The following is a 16,398-nucleotide window of genomic DNA, read 5'->3' on the forward strand; positions in this document are numbered from 1 at the left end:
CATTGACCTTAGCATAAGTCATGATTAGTCAACTCCAGTCATGATGCTCTAATTCCTTTTACTAGTGCTTGACTCAGTGAGAGCATGTGATGTAATTATAGTAAATTAATACTGGAGAGGAAGTTGGTTGGGCTCTGGGAAAATTTCTGCACTCAAGAGATTAGGTAGTCTGTAGTCTCTCTCATGTGTAAGGGATATATCTCAAGAGCTCCTGTGGGTAGGTGGAACTGCAGATAATACTGAACACTATGTAAAATAAGCTTTTTACTACATTATCTGCAGCATTGCCACAGGAACCAGAGTTAACTTGTCTTTCCTTGTCTTACGACCTGCTGTCTCCTGTACTTTGGGATGATTGTTAAGTAAAATAAGCATCACTTGAACACAAACATGGTGCTTTTAGGACAGCTGATCTGATAACCAAGGTGGTTACTGAGTGACTAACGGGTAGGTAGCATTTCAAATAAATAAAATAAATCTTAATAAATGTAATGAGAGGATTAAATCATTATGGAAACATTTCTGTTAAAATAATTAGTTTCTTTTAGAACTTGGCTCTAATTTAAAAAGATCAATAGCTTGAATTAGTGTTCACTTGTATTTTGTGGCATTCTTCCAAATAATTATTGATATCATACATCTGAATCATTCACAAGCTTTGCATCTGTTTTTAAATGTGTAGTAATTGTTCTTGATAAAAAGTGCTATTTGTAGGCCAGAGGGAAAATTCTCTTAGTATCAATATTTAGATACGAAATATTCATAGGAGATTTTTTTCCTCTGTCTGAGATTTTTATGAGACTATGTTTTTTTATATATTATAAATAATAATATAATATCTAATCAGGTGTTAGACTGGAGGAGAAAAATATGAAAGAAGTCATATACTGGCAAGAATCTCTATTATTCCCAGAATAGAATTTTTCAACACAATTTAAGAGATACTGGCCATAGAATCCAAAAGTATATGCAAAACATGAGCATACTAATAAAAATTCACTTCCTTTTGCCTAACTTTATGAAGTTCTATTTTATTAAGATGAAAAATATGCCACAGGGGCCAACAATATGGCTTAGTGGGTAAAGCTGCTGCCTATGAAGTCAGTATTCATGTCCCAGCTGCTCCACTTCTAATCTAGCTCTCTACTAACAGCCTGGAAAAAGTAGGGAAAGATGGTCCAAGTGTTTGAGCCCCTGCCACCAGTGTGGGAGACTCAGCTAAAACTCCTGGCTCCTGACTTCAGCTTGGCCCAGCATTGGCTGTTGCAGTTATCTGGAGAATGGACCAGTGGATAGAAGATCTTTCTGTCTGTCCTTCTCTCTGTAACTATTACAAATAAATTAATAAATCTTAATAAAATGCCATACTGGATGTTCTGGGTAGTCTGAGGAGGAGAGTATGAGGGGAGCTCCGGCCCGGGCGCGGCCGGCTTCGGGGGCTGAGGCGCCGCTGCCACCGCCGCCGCCCTCTGACTCGCTGCAACCGAGAGCCCCGGCGCGCGGATGGTGCCGGCGCGGCCCGGGTGTTGATCCGCCTGTCCCCTCCCCCCTCTTCCCCTCCCCCACGCGGTGGTCTCCCCTTCGACCCCGGCCCCGGCAGAGCCATGTCTGGGGCGGCTCCTGCCCACACCTGTTGTGGGACATGAGGAAAAGGTCCCTCGGGCTGGCGGACCCGTCCCGGCTGCGGAGCCGCTACCTGGGTTAATACAATCTGTTGGAATGACACTGGAGAATATATTTTATCTGGCTCAGATGACACCAAGTTAGTAATTAGTAATCCTTATAGCAGAAAGGTTTTGACAACAATTCGTTCAGGGCATCGAGCAAATATATTTAGTGCAAAGTTCTTACCGTGCACAAATGATAAGCAGATTGTGTCCTGCTCTGGAGATGGAGTAATATTTTACACCAGTGTTGACAAGATGCAGAAAGTAATAGACAATGCCAATTTACGTGCCATTATGGAACTACTTATGAGATTATGACTGTACCAAATGACCCTTATACTTTTCTATCTTGTGGTGAAGATGGAACTGTTAGGTGGTTTGATACACGCATCAAAACTAGCTGCACAAAAGAAGATTGCAAAGATTGCTGCCACCTCTGTAGCTCTTTGTCCACCAATACCATATTATCTTGCTGTAGGTTGTTCTGATAGCTCAGTACGAATATATGATCGTCGAATGCTGGGCACAAGAGCTACAGGGAATTATGCAGGGCGAGGAACTACTGGAATGGTTGCCCGTTTTATTCCTTCCCATCTTAATAATAAATCCTGCAGAGTGACATCTCTATGTTACAGTGAAGATGGCCAAGAGATTCTCGTTAGTTACTCTTCAGATTACATATACCTTTTTGACCCAAAAGATGACACAACACGAGAACTTAAGACTCCTTCTGCAGAAGAGAGAAGAGAAGAGTTACGACAACCGCCAGTTAAGCGTTTGAGACTTCGTGGTGATTGATCAGATACTGGACCCAGAGCAAGGCCTGAGAGTGAACGAGAACGAGATGGAGAACAAAGTCCCAACGTGTCATTGATGCAGAGAATGTCTGACATGTTATCAAGATGGTTTGAAGAAGCAAGTGAAGTTGCACAGAGTAATAGAGGACGAGGAAGATCTCAACCCAGAGGTGGAACAAGTCAGTCAGATGTTTTAGCTGTTCCTACTGTCCCATCAAGTCCTGATTTGGAAGTGGGTGAAACTGCAATGGATGTAGATGCTCCTTCTGATCAGTTGCTTCAGCCGTCTACATCTTCTACGGTATCAGCTCCAGCTCACTTAATCTCATCTTCCACAGAAAGCCCTCATTCTACTTCTTTGTTATCATCTCCAGACAGTGAACAGAGGCAGTCTGCTGAGGCTTCTGGGCACCATGCACATCATCAGTCTGATAACAATAATGAAAAGCTGAGCCCCAAACCAGGGACAGGTGAACCAGTTTTAAGTTTGCACTACAGCACAGAAGGAACAACTACAAGCACAATAAAACTGAACTTTACAGATGAATGGAGCAGTACAGCCTCCAGTTCTAGAGGAAATGGGAGCCATTGCAAATCTGAGGGTCAGGAGGAATCCCTGGCCCCACAGAGCTCAGGGCCATCACCAGAAGGCGATAATGATACAACTTTTGAAGAATCAACAGAACATGTGACAAAAAGTCAAGAAGGCACATCTGCAGAAAACCTAGATGAGAACAGTACAGATAAAGCACAATCAGATACATTTACAGCTGAGCCATTGGGTTCCAACTCAGGAGAAAGGAATAACCTCAATCTTGATAGCCCCTGAGAGGTTCCAGAAGAATCCTCTTTGTCTGCAAAAGGCAAGGAACCAGAAACTTCAGATCAGACTAGCACTGAGAGTACTTCCAATCCAAATAACACCAATGCTGAGCCTCAGGCCCAAACAGAAGCCATCGAGCCTTCAGCTCATGAGGAAACATCAGCCAGGGACGCTGCTCTTCAGGACACAGATGATAGTAATGATGACCCAGTCCTGATCCCAGGTGCAAGGTATCGAGCAGGACCTGGTGATAGACGCTCTGCTGTTGCCCGCATTCAGGAGTTCTTCAGACGGAGAAAAGAAAGGAAAGAAATGGAAGAATTGGATACTTTGAACATTAGAAGGCCACTAGTAAAGATGGTTTATAAAGGCCATCGCAACTCCAGGACAATGATAAAAGAAGCCACTTTCTGGGGTGCTAACTTCGTCATGAGCGGCTCTGACTGTGGCCATATCTTCATCTGGGATCGGCACACTGCCGAGCACTTGATGCTTCTGGAAGCCGATAACCACGTGGTAAACTGCCTGCAGCCACATCCCTTCGACCCAATTCTAGCCTCGTCTGGCATAGATTATGACATAAAGATCTGGTCACCACTAGAAGAGTCAAGGATTTTTAACCGAAAACTTGCTGATGAAGTTATAACTCGAAATGAACTCATGCTGGAAGAGACTAGAAATACCATTACAGTTCCAGCCTCTTTCATGTTAAGGATGTTGGCTTCACTGAATCATATCCGAGCAGACCGGTTGGAGGGTGACAGATCAGAAGGCTCTGGCCAGGAGAATGAAAATGAGGACGAGTAATAACCACCTCTTTTGGCAAGCACTCAGATGTTCTGAAATTTGTATAAGACAATTTATTATATTTTTTTTCTTTACAGAACTTTAGTGCAATTTTAAGGTTATGATTTTTTGGAGTTTTTCCCCTTTTTGGGGATAACCTAACATTGGTTTGGAATGAGTGTGTGCATGAATTTGGGAGAGTGTGTGTAAAACAAAACTAGCAAAATGTTTTTAAAACCTTTTGCGTGTATGAGAAGGGCTAGAAAATGCAAAGTGCAATATTTCCCCTAACCTTCAGATGTGGGAGCTTGGATCAATGTTGAAGAATAATTTCCATTATAGTGAAAATGTTGGTTCAAATAAATTTCTACACTTGCAAAAAAAAATGCCATACTGCATAGTTTAAAAGAGAAAAAATGCTTATTCAAATTAATTTCTGCATGACAGGAAAGCAAAGGAAAATGAGACAAGTTAAACTCAACCCCAAATTTCTTTTTTATTTAAGTTTTTTTTATTATTGATTTATTTAAGAGGTAGAGTTACAGACAGCGAGAGGGAGAGACACAGAGAAAGGTTTTCCTTCCATTGGTTCACCCTCCAAATGGCCGCAATGGTTAGAGCTGTGCTGATCCAAAGCCAGCAGCCAGGTGCTTCTTCTCAGTCTCCCATGTGGGTGCAGGGGCCTAAGCACTTGGACCATCTTCTACTACTTTTCCATGCCATAGCAGAGAGCTGGATTGGAAGAGGGGCAGCCGGGACTAGAACTGGCACCAGTATGGGAAGCTGGTGCCACAGGCGGAGGATTAACTTACTGTGCCATGGTGCTGGCACCCAAATTTCTTGACTTTCGTGGGTTTAATACACCTTCCAATAATGTAATATTCATTGTTTTCAATTCCCATTTAAAGATGTAAACTACTGCACCGGCATCCCATATGGGTGCCGGGTTCTAGTTCCGGTTGCTCCTCTTCCAGTCCAGCACTCTGCTGTGGCCCAGGAAGGCAGTGGAGGATGGCCCAATTGTTTGGGCCCCTGCACCCACAAGGGAGACTAGGAGGAAGCACCTGGCTCCTGGCTTCGGATCAGCCCAGTGCGCCGGCCGCGGTGGCCATATGGGGGGTGAACCAAAGGAAGGAAGACCTTTCTCTCTGTCTCTCTCTCTCACTGTTTAACTCTGCCTAATAAAATAAAATAAAAATAAAAAAAATGTAAACTATTTAAAATGAAGCAATGAATAGCATTAAGCAGAGTATGCTGTAAATCAGAGAAATGTTCTCTTGAAGCATAAAAATAAGTTCTCGAATTCTCTAACACATACCATTAGAAATAAACTATTTGAAATACATCCTGTGATTTGATTAATAACCACGAAGGATTTTTAACAACTATTTTCCAAAGTACACATTGACATCATTTTATGTTTAAATGACTCTGTTTAGGACTTCATATTTTAAATCCCTTAACTATAGAATTGGTCATAATTTCCAGAGCTGGTGTTGTGGCATAGTGGGTAAAGCCATATGTGTTAGGGAACTGGTGCAGTTTTAGCCAGGTGGCCACATGGCCCAACCTCTGTGGTCAAGCTCCACCCCCATCCTAATGGGATTCCTTGCTCCTGCTTCCCTGCCCGCCCTCAGGCAAAGTTTTAAAAGGGCCTGTTCCTGAACAGGGCTCTCTTGGCCCTTCTCTCCTGAACTCTCTTGGTTCCTCTCTCTAGCCTGCTCCTCTGGTCTCTTGGTTCTCCTCTCCTCTCTTTTGCTCTCTTTCCCTTCGCTGCCCCTTCACTCTGGTCTGTTGGGTGTTTCCCAGTAAACCCTTTCCCTTACTCCAGTCTGTTGGGTGTTCCCCAGTAAACCCTTTCCCTTACTCCGGTGTTTGGTGTGTTTTGCGACGGCTAACATTAATATATAACAATATGGGCACTGGTTCCTGTCCCAGATGCTCCACTTTTGATCCATCTCTGTGCTTATGGCCTGAGAAAAGCAGGGGAAGATGACCCAAGTGCTTGGGCCTCTGTCACTCATGTGGGAGCCTCAGAGGAAGCTACTGGCTTTGATCTGGCCCAGCCCTGGCCTTTATGGTCATCTGGGGAGTAAACCAGCAGATGGAAGATCTCTGACACTCCTTTTTCTTTGTAACATTGACTTTCAAATAAATAAGTAAATCTTTAAAAAAAATGGTAACAGTTTCTAAATACATGGAAGATGAAAATAAAATGCTACAAATACCATGAAAGTAAGAAAAGAATAGCTGAAGATGATTCAACCCATGTGACAAAATTACATTAATCTAAAATATGTATATGCTGAATTACTACTCATTGCCATTTTTACAAGGTGACCTATCTTTAATTGAATTAAATTCAATGCTCAGTTTAAATATCCATCATTAAAATTATAGCACTGATTTTTATATTGAAAATAACATTTTCTGATTTTAAGTATAGCAATGAAAGCCTTTCTAAAAAATCTTCTGTCAAGTTTTAATATTTGACTTTTGTTCAAGAGAGTGCTGATAGCGATTGTGGTGTCTGCTCTTATTATACATAGAACTTTTTATCAAGACCCCAGTGTGCTGGAGAAAAAAGATACTCTGTTCTCAGTGTGATGTTTATCTCTGATTTAAAGCAGTCTTCAAGCACCTTGTCAGAATCTGCCAAGTATTGCTTTAGGCAACAAGTTTCTAAGAAAGTCCCCCAGGCTACTGGAGAAATTGCTCTCTTTCAAATGCAATTCCTCCCCCCACTTGTTTTCTTATCTTCAGACAAGAAGAGCACTAACCCTCAATCCATGGCTTGATATGGATAGCACTGAACTTTACTGACCATAAAGGATCCATTTACAAATTGGCAGCTGTAGGCTTTTCTAACTAAGAGAAAAAAAAAAAAACAAAAAACAGTATCATAGAAGAATGAACAATGATACTCTGAGAATTACTCTCCCCCAACTTAGGTTTTACAACTACAGGAGTTACACAGAGTACCACAGAATGGAGTTGGGTTAATGTAGGCAGCCAGCCAATCCAGAAGTATTTATTTACTGAACACCTGTTACATACCAGGCAAAGAGAATACAAAAATCAGACAGACAGGATCTTCTAACCTAAGGGGACCAAGTGCAATTAAGCAAAAACAACAGGGATGATCTGGAACCATGTTTTGGCAACAGCTAACTTGCCTGGGATGAGGGGAAGAAGTCCAGAATTTCCAGGAGAAGCAGCCAAACAGAGGTAGTGTTTGAGGTTTTTCAGATGTGGATTCTGTTTGGGCATTAAAAAGAAAATGAAAGGGAACATGTAAACTACTTATCAGGTGCCAAGGAGTTACATTCACTAGCTCATTTAATCCTCATAATCAACCATCAATGAATCGGACAATAACCACACTTAACAGAAGAAGAGACCCAGGTTCAGAAAGACTTGATAAAGTCGAAGTTCATTAGATGTTCAACAGCAGAGCCAGTTGTTTTGCTAAAGTAAATCACACTCCAAGGCCCTTGATCTCTACACCAAGTATGTTAGGAAAATGGCACAGTCTTATCTATGGCGCAATCTAAACCCTGATCTACATCCTAGGCCCTCGCCCCCTGCCGCCATTGTTGAAAGCCTGGAAGCCACATGGCCCGACCACCCCCAACCTAATGGGATTCGCTATTCCTACTTCCCTGACTGCCCCCTGGAAAAGGAATATTAGACCCGCTTCCTGGACACACTGTTCTCTTTTTCCTTCTTTGTCCATTCTCTCCGGTCTGCTGGTTTTCCCCAATAAACCCTTTCCCTTACTCTGGTGTCTGGCGTGTTTTGTGGCGGCCTTACATTGGTGTGGAAACCCGGGACCTTACAAAGTATATTCAATTCTTGCTAATACAAGAAGGAAAGAAGGGAGAAGGGAAAATAGGACAAAATACCCATAAAGGATATTAATAATAAATAGCATATTTTTTAAAAAGGTTGGTTTATTTGAAAGACTCACAGAGAGAAAGACACACATACACAGACACACAGACACACACACACACAGAAAGTCTTCCATCTGCTGGTTCACTTCGCAAATGGCCTCAAAGGTCAGGGCTGGGCCAGGCCAAGACCAAGAGCCAGGAGCTCCATCTGGGTCTCCTACATGGATGAGTTAGGTAGGAAGTCAGAATTAATTTAGCCTATGTGTGTATGAGAAAGGCCTGAAGACCAGCACCTACTACACTTCAAAGTCATGCTCAGACCCTGATAACCTCCCAAGTGGTCTCAGCCCTTCTCCAAGGAAAGCTCCCAAATTGGTTACCTGGTCTGATAACATGGGGCAATAAAACCTTCTCAATTGCCCTAAGGGAAGCCCCCCTACTCTGCCCCAGCACCAGCAAATCTGGGGAGGAATTTGCTAATTTTCACCCAACAAACCCTTCCATCAGGACTCTTCATCATTTGTCCTGGAGGAGAGGAGGAGGTGGGTAAACAGACTCCCTTAAAAACCTAGGGAGTCCATACAGACTGCATGCTCAGCTCTCTGCCTCTGCTGAGCCGCCTGCCTGGCCTGCCCAGGTGTATTCTCTCCATTCAACTATGTAGCGTCACTCTCCCCCAGTCTGAGGGACTGGGCGCTCTCTGTCCCCTGTCCCTTCCTTTCTGAAGGATGCCCTGTCCCCAATAAAGTCTTATCACACCTGAATTCTTTCTTGCATGAAGACAAGAACCCCAGGGCTTCCAAGGCCTTCCCTCTGGTAACATCTTGAGGTTACCCAAAAAGGGTAGACAGACAGATCCTTGAAATACAATTCTTTACTCTTGGTTTTCAATATTCCCCTAGTATATATTCCTAGATTTATAATTTTCTAGTAAAATAGCTGGTAACAAATAATGGTAGAGCACTCTCTTGTCTGTGACCTTGAGAATCTTGCTTCTCAAAGGGTGGTCCTTGAACAGCCGCAGCAGCAGCAGCAAAAACAGCAGCTGCTGGCGGTTGATTAGAAATACAGAATATCAGGTCCCACCCATGACCTACTGAGGCAAAGCTGATTCTTTTATAAAATCCCCATATTATTCTTAAAGCACTTTCAAGTTTGGCAAGTACTCATTTACAACAGCAGTTGTCGCTCCCCCTCTTCCCCCTCTTCCCCCTCTTCGTGGAGGAATGACACAGGACCCTGCGCTGTTCTTTTCTCTGCTCGGCCCTTCCCGGGTTTGCTGCTGGTTCTTCCCAGGTTGGCTGCCGATCCTTCCACCTCCGTGGAAGGGCAGCTCCCCCTGCCACTTTCCCCACTTCCACGGGGGAGCGGCACACTGCCGGCCGGCTCTCTCGGGGGCTGCTCAGATGTCATCCGGATGTTCCCCTTAGATGTTCCTGGTGCATGTTGTCTCTCTCCTCCTTTATAGTCCTCTTCCACCAATCCCAACTCTGCTACCCACACGCCGAGTACACTGCTCTCCTCCAATCAGGAGCAGGATCAGCTCCTGCAGGTTATTGGTCGAACTGGAGGCAGCTGTGTAGAAGTTGTTTACTCCTCTCCCAGCGCCATATTGTGGGAGAGCAGATGCATAGAATAAGTCTTAATTCCAGTAACTTAGTCTAGTCTGAGTTGCTCCCCACAAAAAACATGAGTTTTCTTCTGGAGGGACTGTTTGCCCCTGTGTTAATATTACTCTGTTAATATTCACAGATTGTCTCAGAAAGGCACAGAAACAGGGTTGCTCAAATATATTTCACTTTAGAGGACTCTGCTCCCAACAGCCTCATACATTTTGCAGGACTGGGCAATGTGGGGGTGGGGGGAGAATCAAGCAAAGTACAGGACTATTAATCTGAAGAGTTAATTTTTGAAATACTGAAAGATTAGAGATCAGCTTCCGTTTGAGCAGCTGTGTGGCTTTGGCCAGGCTATAACAACTCTGGAGCCTCAGTAAACTGCTGACGATATCTGCCTTGCAAGAGCACTGTGAGCACTGATACACAAATAGGCACTCCAAGAGTAGTGGGCTCAACTTCAGTTACTTTAGCTAGTATAAGGCAGACAAAAGTAAAGGTATACCAGACGATTAGTAACCAAAATAGCAAACAGATGATCTGAAATCTATTTATATGATTAACTTGTATTAGTCTTTATCATATGTTAAGATTTAAACACAACTAGAACATAATTTCCTTTTTTCTTACAGGAATGTGTATGGAGTATAGAATGCTTTGGAAATTCCAACAACCACAACAATAAAAATAAGAATGAATTTTAATTTCACTACTGAGATAAGAAATATTAATATTTAAGAGTCTTATCTTACACATACTTACAATTGCACATATATGGTTTATATATGCAAATGTAGGTTATAATGCATAAACTGCTTTTCAATTTGCTATATTCACCTAAACAAGCAATTTAGTCTTTCATTAATAGTAGAAACCTCAGAGCCAGACCAGCAAGACATCACGTGATCTTTGCTAAATTTCTTGGCTTCATCTTCTTCAACTATAAAACTGGAGTAATAATAGAATTTCCCATTCAGGATTGTTGGATGAATAAATGAGAGTCTCTATAAAACAGAATAGTATCTGGCATATAAAAAGTTCTAGGTAATTATCTATTATGATTATTAGCTCTATATCATTATGTTACAACATATTCTTTTGTGAAGTTTTTTTAAAACATTTACTTACTAACCACAGAGTATTTGTCACAGTTTGAGTTTGCTGGGAAAGATAGCTAAGTTTTAGGCTGTTTAAGCCATAGTAAGTAATCCTTTATATGGATTTCTGCACATATCCTTTTATATTCCCTTAGAATACATTCCTAGAATTAGAATTTTATAGCAAAAATATTACCATTTTACTAACAGTCAAGTATGGATGACATCTGCTATGGGGACCCAGATATAATTCATATCTCCCAGACATCTTGAGAAAGTTGAGAGTTTGAGTCTCCTAAGAGGACTATGTTCAACAATAGAAAAAGGAATACACTGACATCAAGTTTAGCTACTTTAAAATGATGGCTACACTATAGCTGTGACTAAAGGAGGGGAAGGATGATGCATTTGTGCTTTAGTCAGGCACAAAAAAAGGCAGATAGTGAATGATTTTGACATACTACATTGGTGTTTTCCTTAAGTTGTTAACAGCTCTGATACCATATGAGCTGCTAGACTTGAGCTTCTCTTTGGGACAGAGCTCTTTAGGAAACAGCAAAGCCATGGCTTTTGGAGCCAACTGAAACTGGGATCAAGTTTACAGATGGTTGGCAAATCAAACACAACACATGTGTCACTTTCAGAGCCTGGTGCACTGTTACTCAGAATCCAAGCCCACGAGCTCATGCAGCCGTCTGTTCCTCTGCAGTGCTGACGGTTGCACACCACCTGCACATCTACTTGATACAGACCCCTCTGCGTCTGGGCACCTCTTCTCCATTCCCTTTCATGACTCTACCAAGATAAAACAGGGCTTCTCATTAGGCTCATTCCACTCTTGGTTTCACTGTGTCTTGAGTACTAAATGTGAAATAGCATCACTGCTACAAATTACACTGAAGGGCAGCAGTTGTTAATATATCTCTGATGGCCCACAGAAGTAGGAAATTGGCTATATTGGAGGATCACATCTCAGTGGAATGGGTGCTGAATATTTGCTAACACTTTGGGGGCAAGGTCATGAGATTTAATATGTGACTCATATTACTGAGACAGTGAAATCAATTAAATAGCAAATCAGACACACAATTCTCCTTGATGGACCTACTACTGATGACTAGGAATGTAAGACAGAACAGTTACACCTGGATAAAGATCACTTATTTTTATTAGACCCAGACATAAAGAATTAATGATAAAAATGAAAACAGAATAGAGATGGATTTCTTGAATTCAATCACCACTGGACTAGGATAAGGAAATCATTCTGTTTTCAAGATCATCTCTGTTGAAACAAAGATTAACTTATCCCATATCACTTAATTTTCATTTGTGTGGTGTGTTTTCTAAAATGCTTCAGGTATTTTTCCAAGTCTTAGCTTACCTTTCCTGTTCTGTTTCTGTATCAGTTAATTTATGTCTCAGAGCTAAGAAAGCAATAAATTAAGAAATAGAAAATAATTCTGAAAACCGAATTGAGATTACAGTTTCTTTTCCTCTAACTAATCATCATACATTGTGCTGGATTCCAGACCTCCCTCGATTTTTTTTTTAAGTGATCGATTTTCCCTCAAGCTTTCATATTAACAACAGAAACTATTTTACCTCTAGCCCTAACCCAACTCTTCAGTTTTAAAATCATGTATTAACTACCTAATGCATACTTAAAAATAGTTTTATTAATTCCATAAATGTTTTCAGAGACTTCAAAAAATACTTTATTACCATGACTGGTTTCAACAGTAAGCAACACACATACATTTCATAAATGTAACATATCAAGAGCTAAATTTACCATCTTCCCTTGAATCTAAATTTTAATCATTTTTATTGCCTTAATGTGGTTAATGCAATTGTGGGTATGTATTTTTGTGTATTATAATGTGTGCATAGTATATATGTGTATTATATAACAAATATATAACTTTCAAAATATTTTTGTTTTTAATACTCAGATTTTAAAGATGAACCTCTAATTATTGAGCTGTGTTTCCTCATTTTTGCTATAAATGAATTTTTTCAATGCCTATGTGACGCATGCACCTATATCCATTAGTTAAAAAAATTTAACATTCCTTCATGGAATGTTAAAATGTGCTACCCCTCATATTTTCTCTACTTTATTAATGTTGTCATCTTCTACTCAACATTCACTTTTCATTCTTTAAATCATCTATTCATGTATTAATTCCTCAAACATTTAATGGGCAACATTCTGTCCAAGATCTTGTTCTAGATTCTGAAGGCACATAGTATGGAAAAAAAAGTCTTTAGACCACGACATTTAAACAACTCTGAAATCCTCATGAACAAGCACCATGTTCAAAGATATATTCCCCTGTTAATTAGGATAGAATACACATATCATAAAATTAACCCCTTTAAAGGGTAAAACTCGGTGGATTTTATTTTTTCAGAATTGTGCAACCTTCACAATGACTTATTATATAATATTTTTATCACCCTTGAAGGAAACCCTGCACACATTAAAAGTTCCCTTTAAATCCATATTTTTGACCCTGGAAAATGATAATCAACTTATTTCTTTACTTTTTTTAAGATTTATTTATTTTATTTGAAAGTTGCAGTGGTTTGGGGGGGGGGGATCTTCCAACTGCTGGTTTAACCCCCAGATGGCCACATGGCCAGGGTTGGGCCAGGTCAAAGTCAGGATCCAAGAGTTCCATCTGGGTCTTCCACATGGGTGCAGGGACACAAACACTTGAGGCACCTTCTGCTGTTTTTCCCAAGCTATTAGCAGAGAGCTAGGTCTAAAGTGGAGCAGTGGGGATACAATCAGTGCACATATGTGATGCCAGCATCGTATGCAGTAGCTTTACATGCTGTGCCACAAAGCTGACAGCTAATCTACTTCTTGTCTCTATGAATTTGCATATTCTAGACATTTCATATAAATGGAATCATACAGTATATGTTCCTTGGTAAGCAACATAATCTTTAGTCAAGTGGCAGAGCCAATATTCATATTCATAGTCTTATTCCAAAACCTGTATCCATGATCCCTCTAAGGCTTCCTAGTGACTGAATAAACATTCACTCTAGGACTGTTTGTACTCTAAGCACTGTGCTAGGTGCTATGCATACAAAGACTAATACCTTTTAAGAGTTCTGCACATAGAAAATGATAAAGAAAATGTACGTGAGATTACTTGTCAGGCAGCCTTGGTTAGCTTACTGAGTTTATTATTATTTCTCTTTGAACATAGTAGGTGATACCAACCTGGTCCATTCATCATATAATTTAATGCATCCAATAAAATCATATTGCAGTAAATTTTTTAGAGGTTAAATTTAATAAACTCTGGAGAATGAAAATATCTTCTCTGGATGGCATTAACAGAAATTTCAAATTTGTTAAATATTAAAATTTAAACTTTTCAGAAAACAACAAAAAAAGATAAATGACAAGCTTAATTGGAAATCTATTCATTAGAGACTTCAGAGCTAATTTTGTGTGTCCTGATGCCCAAATAATTGTGAAATATTTTAAGACTAGAGTTTATGGGGCTGTCATTGTGAAGCAAATCCTTTATGGAGCAGGGCCAAGTCCCTTAGATACTCTGCTTCTGATCCAGCTCCCTGCTAATGCACCTGAGAAGTCAGCAGATGATGGCCCAAGTGCTTGAGTCCTTGTCACCTACTTGGGAAACCTGGATAGAGTTCCTGGTTGTAGTTTGTCTCTGGCTGTTGAGGCCATTTCGAGAGTGAAACAGTGAATGAAGCACTCTCTCTTTGCCTTCCAAATGAATAAATACATAAATCAGTTTTTGAAAAAAGAATAGAGTTCAAATAATGAAGAAAAAGATAAAGATTGCAGAATGCAATATTGCCCTTGAGTATGCAACCAAGACAAGTTATTTAAGTATAAAATTATCTGCTATTATCTGGAAACAAACCAAAGGAATAATTAATATAATACAATGTAAATATTTTCTTTTTACAACTATTTTTATTATTCCCAAAAATTATATTTGCTAAACACATTATCACTTCTCAATTATCTCTTAAAAACTCCTTTTGGCAAGGTAGAATCGATGTAGTGATGAATAAATCTATTTTTATTAGGATTACTTAGTGTCTTGTCTTAGATCAAGTAATGGCCCATAGGTCTTCTTCATCTACCCCTGCTCTAGTGGAGGTACAGGGATGTGTGGCTTGTGAGGTCAGGCCAGCTTTATGAGGGCAGGAACTGTAGTCTTTTCTCACTCCTGTGTCTCCAATGCCTAGCTCAATTTAGCTGGCATTCAATACTGTATTTAATGGATGATAATATATGACCAGTTATAAGATATGAGTATATGATCACTTGAAATGTGATCCAAAGAAAAACACACTGTGAAGTTATATTATGACAAATTATTTCTTATTAGTTTGAATTTTATTACATATTTATAAATATAGGTTTTTCACTTATTTTGATATATTTTAATATATACCACTCAAGTGAAAATGAAAATAGAAAACAAAAGAAGTTGAACTATTCCTAAAAATCATGTTTAGAGTCCAACATTCCTAATCACATCCTAGCTCAGAATTGTTGATATCTTTATCTTAAAGAATAATATTTTCCTTTGTCATGTGAGAGCATCAAGAATGTCACATTTCTTTTTTTTTTTTTTAAGATTCATTAGTTTATTTGAAAGTCAGAGCAAGAGAGAGAGAGAGAGGGAGAGAGGGAGAGAGGGAGAGAGGGAGAGAGGGAGAGAGAGAGAGAGAGAGAAATCATCTGTCTGTTGGCTGACTCCCCAGATGGCCACAATGGCTGGAAGTGGGTCAGGCCAAAACCAGGAGCTGGGAGCTTCTTCCCAGTCTCCCAATTCAGTGGCATGGTCCCAAGCCCTTGGGACATCTTCTGCTGCCTTTCCCAGGCTATTAGCAAGAAGCTGGATCAGAAGTGGTGCTGCTGGGACTCGAACCAGTGCCCACCACAGGAAGAGGTTTTACCCGCTATGCCACAAAGCCAGCTCCATAAACATGATATTTCTAAAAGCAGTGCTCCACTCATCTACGGAGTGTTTCTTCCAAGTTTTTCCCACCGATTCTGCAATTCACTTTTTTAAAAAAAATATTTATTTATGTATTTATTTGAAAGGCAGAGTTGCAGAGAGAGAGAGAGAGAGAGGTGTCTTCCATCCCTAGATGGCTGCAACAGCCGGAGCTATGCCAATCCACAGCCAGCAGCTAGGACCTTCTTCCAGGTCTCCCATATGGATCCAGGGACCCAAGGACTTGGGCCATCTTCCACTGCTTTCCCAGGCCATAGCAGAGAGCTGGATCAGAAGTGGAGCAGCCGGGACTCGAACCGGTGCCCATATGGGATGCTGGCACTGCAGGTGGCAGCTTTACCCACTATGCCATAGCAATCTTCCCAACCTTGCTCCAGCTTTTTTATTTTTAACATTTATTTATTTGAAAGGCAGGGAGGGAGGCAGAAAGAGAAAGATCCATCAAATATTTACAACAGCCAGGGCTGGGCCAGGCCAAAGCCAGGAGCTGGAAACTCCATCCTGATCTCTCCCATGGGTGGCAGGGGCCCAAGTAATTGGGCCACCATGTGCTAACTTCCTAGGGACATTATCTGGGAGCTGTATCAAAAATGGAGCAGCTGGGACTTGAACTGGCATCCCAAATGGAATGTAGTAGTTGCAAACAGCAGCTAACCTGGTGTGTCACAATGTGTTCTTGGATCATATCA

At 40.7% G+C, this 16,398-nt stretch overlaps 1 protein-coding gene, 1 long non-coding RNA gene and 1 pseudogene across 15 annotated transcripts in view; 2 read left to right on the top strand and 1 right to left on the bottom strand.

The window, feature by feature from the left end:
• The window catches only part of MAGI2 (membrane associated guanylate kinase, WW and PDZ domain containing 2), a 1,587,879-nt gene that overhangs the window by 1,375,665 nt on the left and 195,816 nt on the right, over positions 1-16,398 (bottom strand). The gene's annotated exons all lie outside the window — the stretch shown is intronic.
• LOC149127541 (uncharacterized) overlaps positions 1-16,398 on the top strand; it is a 56,419-nt gene that overhangs the window by 17,938 nt on the left and 22,083 nt on the right. The window lies entirely within an intron of this gene.
• Positions 1,693-4,459, top strand: LOC127491804 (DDB1- and CUL4-associated factor 6 pseudogene; annotated as a pseudogene).

This window comes from Oryctolagus cuniculus, chromosome 3 (genome assembly GCF_051225735.1).
Source record: "Oryctolagus cuniculus isolate XC-2025 breed Fujian yellow rabbit chromosome 3, ASM5122573v1, whole genome shotgun sequence".
NCBI classification, from domain to species: domain Eukaryota; kingdom Metazoa; phylum Chordata; class Mammalia; order Lagomorpha; family Leporidae; genus Oryctolagus; species Oryctolagus cuniculus.